Below are 16,097 nucleotides of genomic sequence, written 5' to 3'. Positions count from 1 at the left end.
CCTATCTATGGTATATATTATATCCACTCATTATGATTTACACATTTCTATAATGACAATTTTAAAAAAATAATAAGGGGGCTTCTTACCCTGCATGTGGGGTAAAACGCCCACTGGGTAGGCCTTCTACCCCACTCTGCTTACAATAATAAAAACTCACAGATACATAACGAAAAAAGTTTTTTCACATTATTAAAATATGATATGTATTCCCTTTTTGAAAACTATAGCCTATAAATCTCTCTTGATGAGAAATATAGGAACACAGTCATATTTGTGTCTCCTGATGAACAGAATGTAAAACTAAACAATTAATTAATTTTTCCAAAAGGTATCCCTTCTTTTAGACTAGTAATATTAGACCAGCTTCCTTTCCTCTGAATTTTGTAACAAAAAGGAACATCTACTTGCATGAAAAAATATATGGAACTAAATATTCAATTAATTTGATAAAATATGTCCTTCTGTTGAATATTGATATCTGAAACAGTTAAAACACCAACTTCCTTAAAGTCTCAAACTCAAAAGTGTTCACTTATGGATGCCTTCAAAACTTAAACAAATTCTATTTAAAGCAACACTGTAATGCCTAATCAGACTGGCAGTTTTGACACACGTACAGATCTAGGCCTACTCCAATTGTACATTCTGCATGTACTCATACCTTTATACATGTCCTGAGGGAGACAAGAAGGGGTGGTGGTGTTGGGATCTTTCTTCGAATTCTTTAAGAAGATTCGGAGAAAAGCATCAGAAAGGTGGGATACCTTTGAATTAGTGCAAGTCATCTGTGAAATTGATAGAAGGAAAGACCTGTACAGTAAGACCAGTTATGGGCCAAATGCCAACAGATCATCCATGATCGTTCGGTTCTTGTACAACGCTGGCATTAGTCAATCAAGATGTCCGTGCACACCATCCCCAGAAAAGCACATAAACAAGTTATTTGGAGAAACCTACAGGATGATGCAAAATATAAGGGTTGGATTATAGACTTTTAACGAAGAGAGAAATGAGAACAGTAATCAAGAGCAATAAATCAAGCTGGGCGGAAGTGACCAGTGGAGTCCTCCAAGGATCGGTGCTGGCTCCGATTATGTTTGCAATATATATAATTGACATGACAGAAGGGGTGACAAGCTATATGAATATGTTTGCTGATGATGCTAAACTAATGAGGAGGGTGGCTAATGAAGAAGACTGTGTAGCCTTGAGTCAGGATTTCGATAGAATAAGCGAATGGTCACGCAAATGGGAAATGACATTCAATACAGAGAAGTGTAGTGTGATGGAGTTTGGTAAGAGCAGTAGACGGATATTGGGGAACTACTCTCTGAGTAATGAAAGAATCATGAAAAAAACAGAAGAATAAGGATCTGGGAGTGACAATAACAGACAAGTTATCCTTTGGGAAGCATATAGAGTGAATTAACGAAACATACAGTTCTTAGAAACATAAAAGCAGTAATTTACATATCTAGACGAAGAGACGGTGAAGAAACTAATAACATCGGTGATACGTCCAGGAACTGGAATATACGGCGATGTGGTCTGCTACATTAGAAAAGAAATTAGAAAGTTAGAATACTGAAACAGCGACCAAACTACCGGAAACTTTGAGGAATTACCACTTACCCACCGGTCTACAGACTGTAGATCCTGCAAAAAATCCTTGTTGCCTCGAGACAGCGTTTTCCCCGATACTACGAATTTGATATCTTTTGTCGAGCGTTCGGTCGACCTCGAGGCATATTCTGATACACCGAATTATTTCCCGGTGCTATGACGTACTACGATGTGCTATGATTTCACCCCTGATTTTTCTCCCGAAGTACGCCGAGTTTTTGGGCAGAAGTGCAGAAGTATCTGAACCCTGGCAACTCCGGTTTATGAAAAGTACGAAGTACTACAATGTACAACGAACCGATATTCGGATCACAGGTTCAAATCCTCAAATTTGCTTGATTTTGAACCCAGCACTAGCATCATCACTTGACGGTTGGGGCTCTGTGTCCAAGTGGATTGGTGACAAGAGAGGCTTTGGAGGGTACCCTCCCAGTAGCAGACATTTCACTGGATCGTCCTTCCACTCTTAACGGGTGTACAGGTATCTTCTTGTTGCTCATCATCATCAGGAGAGGCTTTCAGCAGCAGCAGAAAGACCTTTTCTTCTGTCTTGTCCTTCTCGTCCTTTTTGGTCTGTTGTGATGTGACGCGACTCTACCGTTGGAAAAAGACTGATTGATGTGCAAAATCTTGCCTTTTAATACTCTTCCCAAATTCGTAATAGGGTAAGGTGGGGTAAGTTGCCCCCTTAAGGGAGATTGCCTGTTGGCAGCACATTTTTTTGCAATGGAATTAAAAAAAAAAGATCTGTTGAAAACTTAGGCTGAGCCTATCTATGGTATATCATATCCTCGTTATGATTTACACCTTTCTATATTGACAATTTAAAAAAATGTGGGGCTTCTTACCCACCATGGTCAAAACGCCCACTGGGTGAGCCTTCTACACCCCCTCACAACCACAATAATAAAATACAGAAACCTGGGAAAATAGTTTTTCACTTTATAAAATATGATATGTATTCCTTTTTGAGAAACTGCTTATATAATCTCTCTTGATGTGAAATATAGGAACACAGTCTTTGTGTCTCCTGATGACAGATGTAAACTAAACAATTAATTAATTTTCAAAAAGAGTGTCCCCTTCTTCAGACTGTGTATTAGACAGCTTCCCTGCTTCTGAATTTTTTAGCAACAAGACATCTACTTTCATGAAAAAATATGAACTAAATATTCAATTAATTTGATAAAATATGTCCTTTCTGTGAATATTGATATCTGAAACAATTAAAACTTTTCAACCATATAGTCTCAAACTCAAAGATAATTTCCTTATAGATGCCTTTCAAAGAAACTGACAAGTTCTATTTAAAAACAATACTGTAATGCTAATCAGACTGGCAGTTTTGACACCGGCTGATCTAAACCTCTCAATTGTACATTCTGCGTAACTCATACCTTTATACATGTCCTGAGGGAGACAAGAAGGGGTGGTGGTGTTGGGATCTTTCTTTCGAATTCTTTTAAGAAGATTCGGAGAAAAGCATCAGAAAGGTGGGATACCTTTGAATTAGTGCAAGTCATCTGTGAAATTGATAGAAGGAAATGCACCTTTATTGTGGTGTATGGACCTCCGGATACAAGAGCAGAGGTCTTTATTGATGAATTTCGCACACTTTGGAGTCTGTGGATATGGTGAGTGCAAATGTGTTCATCTGTGGTGACTTTAATCTATGGATTGATGATCCTGAAAATTCTTCTGCCATGGCCTTCATTGAGATGATGGACAGTTTCAACCTGATTAATAAAGTGAACGAGATGACTTCTTTAGGGGGTCATGTGCTAGACTTGGTTTTCAGCGATATAGACGGTGATCTAGTGCAAGGGGTGTGTTGATGAAATATGTTGTATGTCCTGCATAAATTGGTAACCTTTGAAATTTCATACGTGAGGGAAGCAGTGCAGAAAAAGATTACGTTCAGATTGCGAAAGAATTTTCAACCAGAAACATTGATTAACTCTGTAATACAGGAAATTACTATTAATTGTCGTGAAATCTGTGAACATGGCTCGGTGTTACGTGGAAATTGTGCTACCTGCCTGGTTAAGCTATATAATGGTTTAGCTAAAGATGAGTATAACAGCCTCTGTCCTCTGGTGAAAAGGAGATAGTGTTGAGAGATCATGCACCTTGGTTTAATGTGGAAATACTGTGGGCAAAAAGAGAAGAAAAAAGAAAGACTGTGGCTTATGCAAAAAACAGATGAGGCAAGAAGAGCATACCAGGAGGCAAGAAACAAAGAAAACCGGCTTGTGATAAAACCATAGCTGGGCATTATCGCGATAAGTTATCGCGATACTTTATCACTGATAACAAAATCGGATTATCGACCATCCGCTACTTATTTAAATATATATCGGTATCTTCGTTACTTTTGTAACCAAACTAGCGATAATCGCTACATTTTTTCCGCCTCTCAGAAAAAAACGTTGTCTCCCTACTGCGCATGCGTGGCCCGGTGTTGTATGAAAAAACTTCGGGGTATGAAATATCTTCGGTGATGAGATTTCATACTTAGATCATGAAAATTAAAACATTAGGTTATTTTTTTATGCTACTCAAAAATCAATATATCATAGAGAAAAATCATTTAACTTTGCCCCCAAAATGGTTATTCACTGCCTCAAATTTGATATTCCATATTCGTTTGTGACCATGCCATGATACTGAATGCACCCGGTGTTGTGTTATTTGGTGTCCCATCATCAAAAGTTGGCGCTTTTGTTTACAAACACTGGTCTCGTGAACTGCGCATGCTCAGACCATTAACTGTAGACCTGTACAGTCTCACAATGCTTTTTTAACACATTAAGAGTTGCTGGAAAGCTGAATCAACCATACAGTACCACCATCCTCGCTGTTTCTAGAACGACGTACACTCTGTACATATAAATACAACTCGTACAGAGTGTCGTTCTAGAAACAGCGAGATAATCTATATGTCTAATTCAGCCTTCCAGCAACTCTTAATTACAATTTAAAAGCTCTGTGAGACTATACGCTACGCTTATCTGAGACGCCATCTGAGACCAATGTTTGTAAACAATTTGATGGGGACGCCAAATAACTAACACCAATTCAACATTCTAGTATTAACGTCCATATGTACGTGTCAACGTGTGGTTTTAAGGTTTGTAAGTTTCCTAAACTACAGATAATGAAAATTTGAATTCATCAATGTTGTTCTATCTGAAATATCAATATAGTATCGTTTTCACCTATCGGACTTATCAATAGCTAGTATCGGAATTGTGGATTTATATCGGGTATCGGTTATTGGTTATCGCCTATATTTGTGTCTCTAGTTAACGAATATCGGTTATCGCCGTTAAGGTTTTTCATTATCAGTTATCGGTTATCAGGAATAAGGTTTTCTGTTATCGTGCCCAGCTATGGATAAAACGGAAAAGAGAATACTATCGGAATAAGGTTGTGGAGGCAGGGCCTGACATCAATAAATTATATTAGGTGCTTGACAGTTTGACTGGAAACAGAAAAGTTAACAAGCTTCAGGATGGTTTCTCGGATGAAGTGCTGGCAAATAAGTTTTAGACTTTTTGACAAGAAAATTGAGAGTTATCATGAACTTTAGAGGCGACCGCAGTTACCATGGATCCGCTGTGGAAACTCCAGTCCCTGAAATAAAGTTAAGCTTTCAACAAGTGGATGTGGCTGTGGTGAAAACTATCATACACAGGTGAACCTGACGTACTGTGATGACGATCCCTTGCCGATAAGTGACATCATTAAGAGTGGAAACTTTAGTGATTTCTTAAATATTATGACTGTGATGGTTAACACTAGTATCAACAAAACTTTCCCTGAGTGAGAAAGCGGCGATCGTGAAACCTATCGTTAAAGGTAAACTGGACCCACAGTGTTTAGTTCCTCTAGACCAGTATCCAACTTGACGTTTCTATCTAAGATACTTGAAAATGTGATCTTAAATCAGCTAATGGAGCATTTGCTAGTGGTGCAGGCTTTACCGGATAATGAATCTGCCTACAAGAGGCTTTACTCAACTGAAACTCTCTACTCTCTGTTTGGTGGTAAACAACTTGCTTGTGCTTATGGATGAAGGGAAGTGTGGTGTTCTGATTTTGTTAGACTTGAGTGCTGCGTTTGACACGGTGGAGCACAGTCTATTGCTTCAGGATTGCAAGAATATTGGAATTGAGGGTGGCGCGCTGGATTATCTGAGGAGTTACCTTGAGAACAGAACTTACTGTGTGCAAATAGGTAAATCGTTCTCCACTCATAAACTTTTGCAAAGAGGAGTCCCCCAGGGAAGTGTACTGGGTCCAATTTTATTCTGTGTTTATACTATTGGTCTTTCACATTTTACTAAGAAGGCATGAAGTTGACTTTAAACTGTATGCTGATGATACACAGTTCTATTTGTCGCTGAGTGACGTGGAAAACACTGAAGATAAGCTGAGCAGAATTATGGATGATGTCGGGAAATGGATGAATTCTAAGCAACTGAAGCTGAATGAGGATAAAACTGAATGTTTGATTGTGGGGAAGAACAAGGATGTCAGGAGGCTAGATGTTTCCACTCTTCGGATAAAAGATGACACTAGGACTGTAAAAAAGTCAGTCAAAGATTTAGGTGTGATACTTGACTGCACTCTATCATTCAAAGAACAGATCAATCAGGTGGTGAGAACGGCAGGCTACCATCTCAGAAATATTGCATTTGTCAAGAAATACCTGGATGATAAGACCATGAAGATGCTTATATATATATAATCATGTAAATAGAAAGCTGGATTATTGTAACTCACTTTATTATGGCCTTCCTAAATATCTACTGAAGAAACTACAACTTGTTATGAACAGAGCTGCAAGGCTAACAAGGGTCTGCCCTGTGAGAGAATAACACCTGCACTTATAGACTTGCATTGGCTGCCCATCAAGGCACGAATAGTCTACAAAATATGTGTCTTGACTTGTCAAGCAACGCGACTTGGTAAACCTGGATATTTGAGAAATATTCTACAGGATTTTCATTTGGACACCACCATGTTACTGAGACACAGTGCAGAACAGTATAGACTCTATGAGCCCAGGGTCAACCTGGAACTGGGTTTCAGAGCATTTGAGAAGAGTGACCCGGCTCTTGGATCAGTTATGTGTAAGCATGGTGGTGCAGAGAGTGACAAGAGAAAGGGCATTGCAAGGAAGAAGGGTAGTTAACAGGCTTTCAACAAGTGGATGTGGCTGTGGTGAAAACTATCATACACAGGTGAACCTGACGTACTGTGATAACGATCCCTTGCCGATAAGTGACATCATTAAGAGTGGAAACTTTAGTGATTTATTAAATATTATGACTGTGATGGTTAACACTAGTATTGAAAACAAGACTTTCCCTGAGAGTGAGAAAGCGGCGATCGTGAAACCTATCGTTAAAGGTAAACTGGACCCACAGTGTTTAGTTCCTCTAGACCAGTATCCAACTTGACGTTTCTATCCAAGATACTTGAAAATGTGATCTTAAATCAGCTAATGGAGCATTTGCTAGTGGTGCAGGCTTTACCGGATAATGAATCTGCCTACAAGAGGCTTTACTCAACTGAAACTACTCTCTGTTTGGTGGTAAACAACTTGCTTGTGCTTATGGATGAAGGGAAGTGTGGTGTTCTGATTTTGTTAGACTTGAGTGCTGCGTTTGACACGGTGGTGCACAGTCTATTGCTTCGGGATTGCAAGAATATTGGAATTGAGGGTGGCACGCTGGATTATCTGAGGAGTTACCTTGAGAACAGAACTTACTGTGTGCAAATAGGTAAATCGTTCTCCACTCATAAACTTTTGCAAAGAGGAGTCCCCGAGAGAAGTGTACTGGGTCCAATTTTATTGTGTTTATACTATTGGTCTTTCACATTTTACTAAGAAGGCATGAAGTTGACTTTAAACTGTATGCTGATGATACACAGTTCTATTTGTCGCTGAGTGATGTGGAAAACACTGAAGATAAGCTGAGCAGAATTATGGATGATGTGAGGAAATGGATGAATTCTAAGCAACTGAAGCTGAATGAGGATAAAACTGAATGTTTGATTGTGGGGAAGAACAAGGATGTCAGGAGGCTAGATGTTTCCACTCTTCGGATAAAAGATGACACTAGGACTGTAAAAAAGTCAGTCAAAGATTTAGGTGTGATACTTGACTGCACTCTATCATTCAAAGAACAGATCAGTCAGGTGGTGAGAACGGCAGGCTACCATCTGAGAAATATTGCATTTGTCAAGAAATACCTGGATGATAAGACCATGAAGATGCTTATATATATATATAATCATGTAAATAGAAAGCTGGATTATTATAACTCACTTTATTATGGCCTTCCTAAATATCTGCTGAAGAAACTACAACTTGTTATGAACAGAGCTGCAAGGCTAACAAAGGGTCTGGTGAGAGAATAACACCTGCACTCACAGACTTGCATTGGCTGCCCATCAAGGCAAGGCTAACAAAGGGTCTGGTGAGAGAATAACACCTGCACTCACAGACTTGCATTGGCTGCCCATCAAGGCACGCATAGTCTACAAAATATTTGTCTTGACTTATCAAGCAATGCGACTTGGTAAACCTGGATATTTGAGAAATATTCTACAGGATTTTCATTTGGACACCACCATGTCACTGAGACACAGTGCAGAACAGTATAGACTCTATGAGCCCAGGGTCAACCTGGAACTGGGTTTCAGAGCATTTGAGAAGAGTGACCCGCGGCTCTTGGATCAGTTATGTGTAAGCATGGTGGTGCAGAGAGAGTGACAAGAGAAAGGGCATTGCAAGGAAGAAGGGTGGTAGGGTCTTTGAGACAAATCATGAATGGCAGAAGTGTGAGCATGGAGGTAAAGAGGGATTTGAGAAATACAATAATAGTACCAACCCTCACATATGCAAGAGAAACGAGGGCCTGGAATGAAAGTCAGAGGTCTAGAGTGCAGGCAGTGGAAATGAGTTATTTGAGGAGTGCTTGTGGTGTGAGTAGAATGGAAGGAATGAGTAATGAAAGTGTGTACGAGCGTTCTGGAATGTGTCACAGGGGTGAAGGGAAGAAGCGTGGAGTGGTGGAAGAAGTGAAGCGACAGACTTTAAAGTGGTTTGGCCACATGGAGCGAATGAAGGAGAGTAAGATGACCAGAAGGGTGTATGTGAGTGAGATAGAGGGCGGGTATGCTAGAGGCCGACCTTGCGTGCCCTGGAGGGATAGGGTGCAAGAGTACGTTGGGGAGAGGGGGGAAAGATCTTTGAGAAACTTTGAGCAGGCAAGGAGGGAGTGTCTGGATAGAGAGAGATGGAAACTCTGTAATGTGTGATGACTCTCATACTGGAGTGTCCGGGGGTTGTGTAAGGTTGTGTGTGGCGTCACTGGCACACTACAACGCAGCAGTGACTGGCAACAAAACACCAGCAACCAAATATTACAAAAAATACCACACAAATGACAGGACTCCCATGAGCTGCACACTGTTCACTGACTGACAAAGACACCCACCTGTGTGCTGGATGATGGAGGCGTGGTTGGGGGAGTTGCTGCGCTCACCCTTGTCAAAGTTCTTCAGCTCCAGGTGGCCGTGATGGATCCACAGGTCTGGAGGCTGGACGCCAGGCTTGTTGCTCTCACTGCAGCTGCCGCCAACACTGCAAGGAAGTGATGCATCTTACTAGCTGCTAAACACTACTGAGTGCTGCTGCTGTACCTCGCAGGGCTGTCCAGAGGGAGATGGAAGGGCACATGCAATCTTCAAAACAGGATGGATGTTAAAGGCATGAGGTTTGAGTTCAACAAAGCATATTTGAATTCATTTAAAGAAATAGCTCCCCGCCAGCACACTGCAAGCAATCACAAGTTAGAAACACGTGTTAGCTGCTCCACCAAGAGACACAGATATCACAAACAGAGGTCACTTGTTACCCTGCAACTATGTATAGCACAAAATGAAAGTCCATCTTGAACATTTCCTATGAACAAGTTTACCTTTTTTTTCTTTCTCTAATCTTGGCAAACTTAAGTCTTTGTGGACTATGCCCTGCAGCCTTGTTCTCCATATTACAAAGTGAATAAAAAGTTCCTGCAGTCAGTGTAAAGGATTGCTGAAATGAGTCATGGGATGAAACACACCAACAAACTGTCCTGCCACCTTACACAATGCTTGGCCTGGGCTCCGCCTTGACTCGCGGCAGTACAGTGTGGTGGCCAAGAAGGCCCCCAGCTGGTCATGGCTCCTGCCACGCCAGCGATCACCAGCACAATCAGGCCTCTCGCTCCACACACCAGCCAGGGGGCTCACCGATGCTCTTGTCAACAGCTGGAACACAGGAGCAGATGTATAATATATTTAACATTGGCTTAATCAATCAGTCAATCAATGGGGGCCTCTGCCAGCCTGCCTCACCCAAACTATGACACCATTCTTGGGGGTTCCTCTGTGCAGGTCCCCATGCAGGCACCTTCCCCATACCATGTACCTCCCAGCAGGATCCATCAACCTGCTCTAACCCAACTTTCTGGGCACACTCTTTACTAAGGATTGTCTCTTACATAAACAACCTGGTAAGCAGGGTTTACCCACATGCCCACAGAGCCAGAGGTGGCATTCACAGAGCATGCAGGTAATGGGCCTCAAGTCAGCCTCAGGGAGGGAGTGCTCCATGATGAGGGACAGTGTGGTGGGACACAACATGTGCATAACTGGGAGAACAGTGACTGATGCACCACAGCAATGACGGCTCCCTAAGACTAACACTTCCTTACCTGGAAGAGTCGTGAAGCTTTCCACGGAGGAGAATGGACCAAAACCTTTGACATTGTGAGTGTGCATCTTGTGCAAATACTTCCTTGAAGGCGTCAGTCCATGGACGGTGAGGGTGAGCCAGTCCCCCGTCACTTCCCCCGTCACCCAGTCACCGACAGTTTGGTCCGTGGTGAGGAATATCACGTAGCCTGGAACAAACAAAATTACTCTCTCAATAATCTTTTTTTAACCGTGTACCAGTGACAGGCAAAATTTGTGGCTTTACCGTGTAGCAGCGACGGGCCTAATTTTTGCTATGATATAAGCCCCCAAAATAGATGATGCATAAACTGATCACAAATGCATTGATATATATTATAAAATGGCTTGCCTGAGTGATGATTTTCTCTCTCTCTCTCTCTTTTTTTTACGTCGCGGCCTATTGCGCCGGTAGGCTTCTTCCTGGTGGGTCCTGATGGTCGGCCCAAGGCAGTGCTTAGAGTGGCCTTTCAGAAACATGGTCCCGGCAGCTACTGGGTTAAGTGCTGCCCATAGCTCCAGTAGGCTCTTTGGAGGGGCCTCTTGGATGACCCCAGCCCGGTAGTGGCTCAGGCAAATTGTATTTATAGTGGCTGACAGGATGTATGGTTCTTGCTTCCTGCCTGGCCCACGCTGCCCACCACCATGACCTAAGTCACTGTTTATTTACTATATATCCAGGTCTTTTCCACGTCAGTGAAGGTGTGTTCCCTTAACTATGTAGTCTAGTACATCACTGTGGTTTGGCACACTGACTCTTTTTTATTTTTATAATTTGAAGATGCCATCCTGGTAACCCATCAGCTCACCTGTGATCCTCCCATTGTTCCGCTGCAGCGGCTGCCGGGTGAAGGTGGTGGTGGACGGCTGGCCAGGGAGGGCCAGGACGGCCGGGCCACCAGCAGGGTGTTGGAGGCCACCAGGCTATAGGGGGACTCACGCCAAACCTGATGGGGAAAAGTGTGTGGGAAAAAGTGTGATTTTGGCACACCAAAACTTCAAAGTTCCCCTCTAAATCCTATTATATATATATATATATATATATATATATATATATATATATATATATATATATATATATATATATATATATATATATACTGGTGAGTGATTCATAAGTTTCCATAGGTTACTTTAAGTTTAAGTTTAGGCCTGTAAGTCTGAGCACAGTCAAGGATCCAGATACATACTTGTTCAGTACTTGTTTGTAGTTGGTACAGGAGCAGGTTTAGGACAGATAGAGTTGCCTGAAGTTGTCATTTTCATGACAGAATATTATATTATTACCATACAGAAGAATATCTACTTCTATTCTGTTACGGTTTGGTTGCAAACCTTGGTTGCTATTATGATACATTGCCGGCCAAGTTAGTAAAGACTAGAGGAGGCTGATTTTTTACCTAGTAAAAAAACATGTCAAGTTGGCAACATTAGCGCAGGAGGATATAATAATGTAGGAATCTTTTTTTTTATACTTTGAAGAGAATAAATGAATCATTGCACATGAATAGGTTGTTTTACTTTATCATCTTTGGAGCACATCATTTAACCTATGGAATACTTTTTACTCAGAAAAATACAAATAAAATCAAAGATTTAATCATTTGATAAAATCAATTTGATTAAATCATTGCCAACCCTGCTGTGCTGTTTCTAATACCATTATGTAAGGTTCATTTTTAAGTATTTGCAAAAGGTCAATGAAAAAATCAATATCTCAAACACTAATAATAGCTCACCCTATGAGTCATAATTTCTCTGTGCCTCATCACAGCAAGGATTCAGCTGTGCAGGATTTCCTTGAGAAGTGTTGCAGGACTGAGTGAATATTTACTGAAAGAAGAACGAAGGCTTCCAGCACTGTGGTCTCACCCTGATGGTCTTCACAGCAAACTCACACATTGTTGATGGCTTGAGGCTGTCAATGAGGCAGGTCACATCCGTGGCGTTGACGTAGCGGCTGGGGATGAGGACGAGAAGGTGGTGCAGCTGTTGTACTGCAGGAGTCAAAGGTCAGTATTAACAGGAGTCAGGTACAAGGACAGAGGAAAACATAAGAAAGGTCACTGGATGAAGGACTGGCTTGTGAAATGAGACATGAATGACAGGAGGATAGGAAGGGTGTGAGGAGTGCTTGCAGGAAAAGAGGATGTGTAAGTGAAGGATAAGGATGTTTTTGGGAGGATATGAGGTGTATAAGGGACTGTTTGCAGGAAAAAGAGGATGCATGAGTTATGGATAAGGATGTGTGAGGTGGACGTGAGGTGAATAAGGAGTTTGCTGGGACGAGAGTATGAGTAAGTAATGGATAAGGATATAGAGAGGAAGATATGAGGTGAATGAGGGCTGTTTGTAGGAGGGAGAAGGATGCAAGTTACGAATAAGGATGTGGAGAGGTGGATATGAGGTGAATAAGGAGTGTGCAGGAAACAAGAATGTGTAAGGGGTGAATAAGTTCCTTGACAAATGACTAACTTTTCCGCTGCTGTGTTGATGCAAGTGGCAAGTCGTGACACAGTGCACAAAGAACATGAGATAAAACATATATTTTCCAGCTGATGACTGCCCTCCCTGAAGCAGCCCAGCAACACTACCCAAAACTGACCTCTTTTGACCTCCCATTCTTCATGCTTGTGTTTGGAACTGCATCTAGTGGCCTTTTAATTGTTGTTTAATTTGTTTACCTTGAGTTGCCTCCCTTGAAAAAAAAAAATAATAATAATAAAAAAATAAATAAATAAATCACCTGGTTCTGGCTCAGCATGGTGTCCGCCCACTGCAGAACCACGGTGAAGGGCGTCAGCACCACGGCCTTCACCCACACCGCCGGGTCCAGCGTGGGTGCCACCTCCTCCTCCTCTGGCTGGGTGCGGACTTGCTGGTACACCGGTTGCCCGTCACCCACGTTGTTGAAGGCTCGCAGGCTTATCACAAACTCCATGTTGGGTTCTGAGGAGATGGAGAACTTGTTATGGACCTAATTGTAACAATACAACAATTTTTTCACGACCCTTAACCCGTCCGCTGCGATTGGCACGGATTTTGCCTTCACTGGTAGCCTGGTAACATAGTCCCAGGTCTTTCTCTCTCTGTCTGTGGTGGATAGTGGAGTGTTTCCCATGTGGTATTGGTGTGCTGGATATCCCCTCCCAAGGTGCAGGACTACACTTTTCTTCACTGAATTGTAGCCACGGACACTTTTTGTTCCATTCCTGTAGCTTGGCGAGGTCTGCTGCTAGGAAATCTGCAGTCAAGGGGTTAAACTGGGCAGAACAGATAACAAATAAGATAAACTAACAGACAACAGGTAGAAAGACAGATAACAGGCCACAGATAACCAATGAATAACCTGACTAACATTATGACCACCCAGGAAATATCTGAGAGTTCAGGGCAGACAGAGGAATGAGCCTGAACGATGATGAGTCTGAAAATGGCAACTCAGAATACCACCTCCTTTCCCTCAATAATTGCTCTCATGGTCCAGGGTCTTCACAATATGGAGAGCTAACTTTATGATGGTGTGTAAATACTTTTCTGTGTGTGTTTGTGTGTGTGTGTGTGTGTGTGTGTGTGTGTGTGTGTGTGTGTGTGTGTGTGTGAAATGTTAACAGACTCAATAAATGTTTAACTATGATCTACTTAGCAAGATCTCTACCTTCACTTTACTTTGCTTAAATGAAAACTTGTTATGGACTCCATCATCATTTTTTTTGGGGGGGGTGAATGTAATGTTAACTCCAGACTCAATAAATGGTTAACTATGATATCATTTAACCCATTGACTGTGGATTTCCAACCAGAAGACCTCACCAAGCTATAGAAATGGATCAAAATGTTTCTACTAAAATTCAGTGAAGAAAAATGTAAAGTCCTGCACCTTGGGAGGGGATATCCAGCACACCAATACCACATGGGAAACACTCCACTGTCCACCAGAGAGGCAGAGAAAGGTTACCAGACTAACAGTGAAGGCAAATCCGTGCCAATCGCATTTGACAGGCTAACAAAATCTTTACCTTCTCTTGGCTCAACACAAATGTAGAAGTGGCTAATTCAAAATCCCTGTCTTGTGGAGAATCACACTGCAGGTCTGCATACTACTTGGCCAGAAAATGGAAAATTAGTCACAAATGATCATCTTACACACCCAGCTTATCAATGAAGTAACCGTGCTGCTTGCTGTCCACGATCTTGGAGCAGATGTCCGCCACGCCTTGGTCCCAGGCAATGGTGTAGCCGCACAGCAGCACATTGTGCTGTGCGGGGGGCTGCCAGCACACCCTGATGTGGTCAGTCAGCGCCACGGCTGTAATGGACCACAAGACACTGCAGATAACACAGTGACTCCACCATCATGATCACTATGTAGGTTTTATCATGGCTTCCAAACATGAATATTTTGTACCATGAAAACAAAATTATACAAATGTATTGTACCTGCAAGTTATCCTAAATTCTATGCACAACACATATATTAGGTTTATACTGTTTGTTGGGAATTAAGAATGTAAGTGATGGATAAGGAGGTAGGAGGTAGGAGGGACAATTTGAAGGGGACAGAGGATGTAAATCACAACACTGAGGGAAACACTCACCCTTCAGACCAACTGGCTTGTCTGGGACCCTGTTTTCATGGAGGTCATTGGTGAGGTCCCCGCCAGGGTGGACTGAGTGTATGGGCAGTGCCGATGACCGTGAGTGCTGCAAGATGGAAATGGAAAATGAAAATGAGGAGCTGTTAGCATATTCTCAACATGGAAAAACTCCACTTACATTAAAATTTACTCTGTTGAAATGAAATGGGAAAAGTATTTTTGTCCCCTTGAATGTGCATTTCCTAGCAGAAGACCTCATCAAGCTACAGGAGTGGAACAAAAAGTGGCTGCTACAATTCAATGAAGAAAATGTAGTCCTGCACCTTGGGAGAGGATATCCAGCACACCAATACCACATGGGAAACACTCCACTATCCACCACAGAGACAGAGAAAGACATGAAACTATATATATGATACTAGGCTAACAGTGAAATCCAAACCCGTGCCAACCGCAGCGGACGGGTTAACCCAAACTACCTGCCCCGTCCACGGACCCCCATAGGGCACGGAGGGTAGACGACCGGGGCTTACATGTCAACGCCTACACGCCCCGCCACGGCACCGCTACAAGGCCGGGAGCACGAGGATAACAAGGGGGGGCACGTGGATAGCAAGGATAACAAGGGAAGCACGGAGCACAGCGTCCCTTCCTCTCTCCCCCGCGCGAGGTAAACAAACACTGAACAGCTGATGGCTGGGATTATTGTACAACGTTGCCAGATTGTCGTACTCAGTTTCTCATGTTTCCCAATTTCCATCCCCAAAACTGTTTCCTGGGTCACAATAACGATATTTATTTGTAGTTATTGTTGAAATGGTTTATTATTCATGTTTCCTGGTGATATTTATGCGGGAGAAGCTGGTAAAAGTAATGCTCCGAGTACGACAATCTAGAAGCGATGCTGGGATAACTTGCCTTCATCATCTCGCCCTCGTGCATGTACCGGTTTTCGACGCTTAACCATTGCCAAAACACATCAGGAATCAACGGTTTTAGTGATAACTATATCTGAGTCTCGTTATTGGGCGCCAGAGACAGGTTTTGGGTGGGAGATCGGCAAATATAACAGGCTGAGTGT

At 42.2% G+C, this 16,097-nt stretch overlaps 2 long non-coding RNA genes across 2 annotated transcripts; both read right to left on the bottom strand.

Moving 5' to 3' along the window:
• Window positions 1-8,902: 8,902 nt before the first annotated feature.
• On the bottom strand, window positions 8,903-12,376 carry LOC126990078 (uncharacterized). Its single transcript, XR_007743994.1, has 5 exons — window positions 12,158-12,376; window positions 11,228-11,365; window positions 10,400-10,588; window positions 9,791-9,953; window positions 8,903-9,285 (listed from the first exon to the last, which is right to left on the bottom strand). It is a non-coding gene; the product is annotated as an uncharacterized LOC126990078 (long non-coding RNA).
• Window positions 12,377-13,227: 851 nt separating this feature from the next.
• Window positions 13,228-15,859, bottom strand: LOC126990077 (uncharacterized). The gene is made up of 4 exons (XR_007743993.1): window positions 15,550-15,859; window positions 15,017-15,122; window positions 14,569-14,727; window positions 13,228-13,367 (listed from the first exon to the last, which is right to left on the bottom strand). It is a non-coding gene; the product is annotated as an uncharacterized LOC126990077 (long non-coding RNA).
• Window positions 15,860-16,097: the final 238 nt, after the last annotated feature.

This window comes from Eriocheir sinensis, unplaced genomic scaffold (assembly GCF_024679095.1).
Source record: "Eriocheir sinensis breed Jianghai 21 unplaced genomic scaffold, ASM2467909v1 Scaffold144, whole genome shotgun sequence".
Taxonomy (NCBI): Eukaryota; Metazoa; Arthropoda; class Malacostraca; order Decapoda; family Varunidae; genus Eriocheir; species Eriocheir sinensis.
Note: the sequence above shows the minus strand (reverse complement) of the source record. Positions and strands in the feature narration are given on the sequence as shown.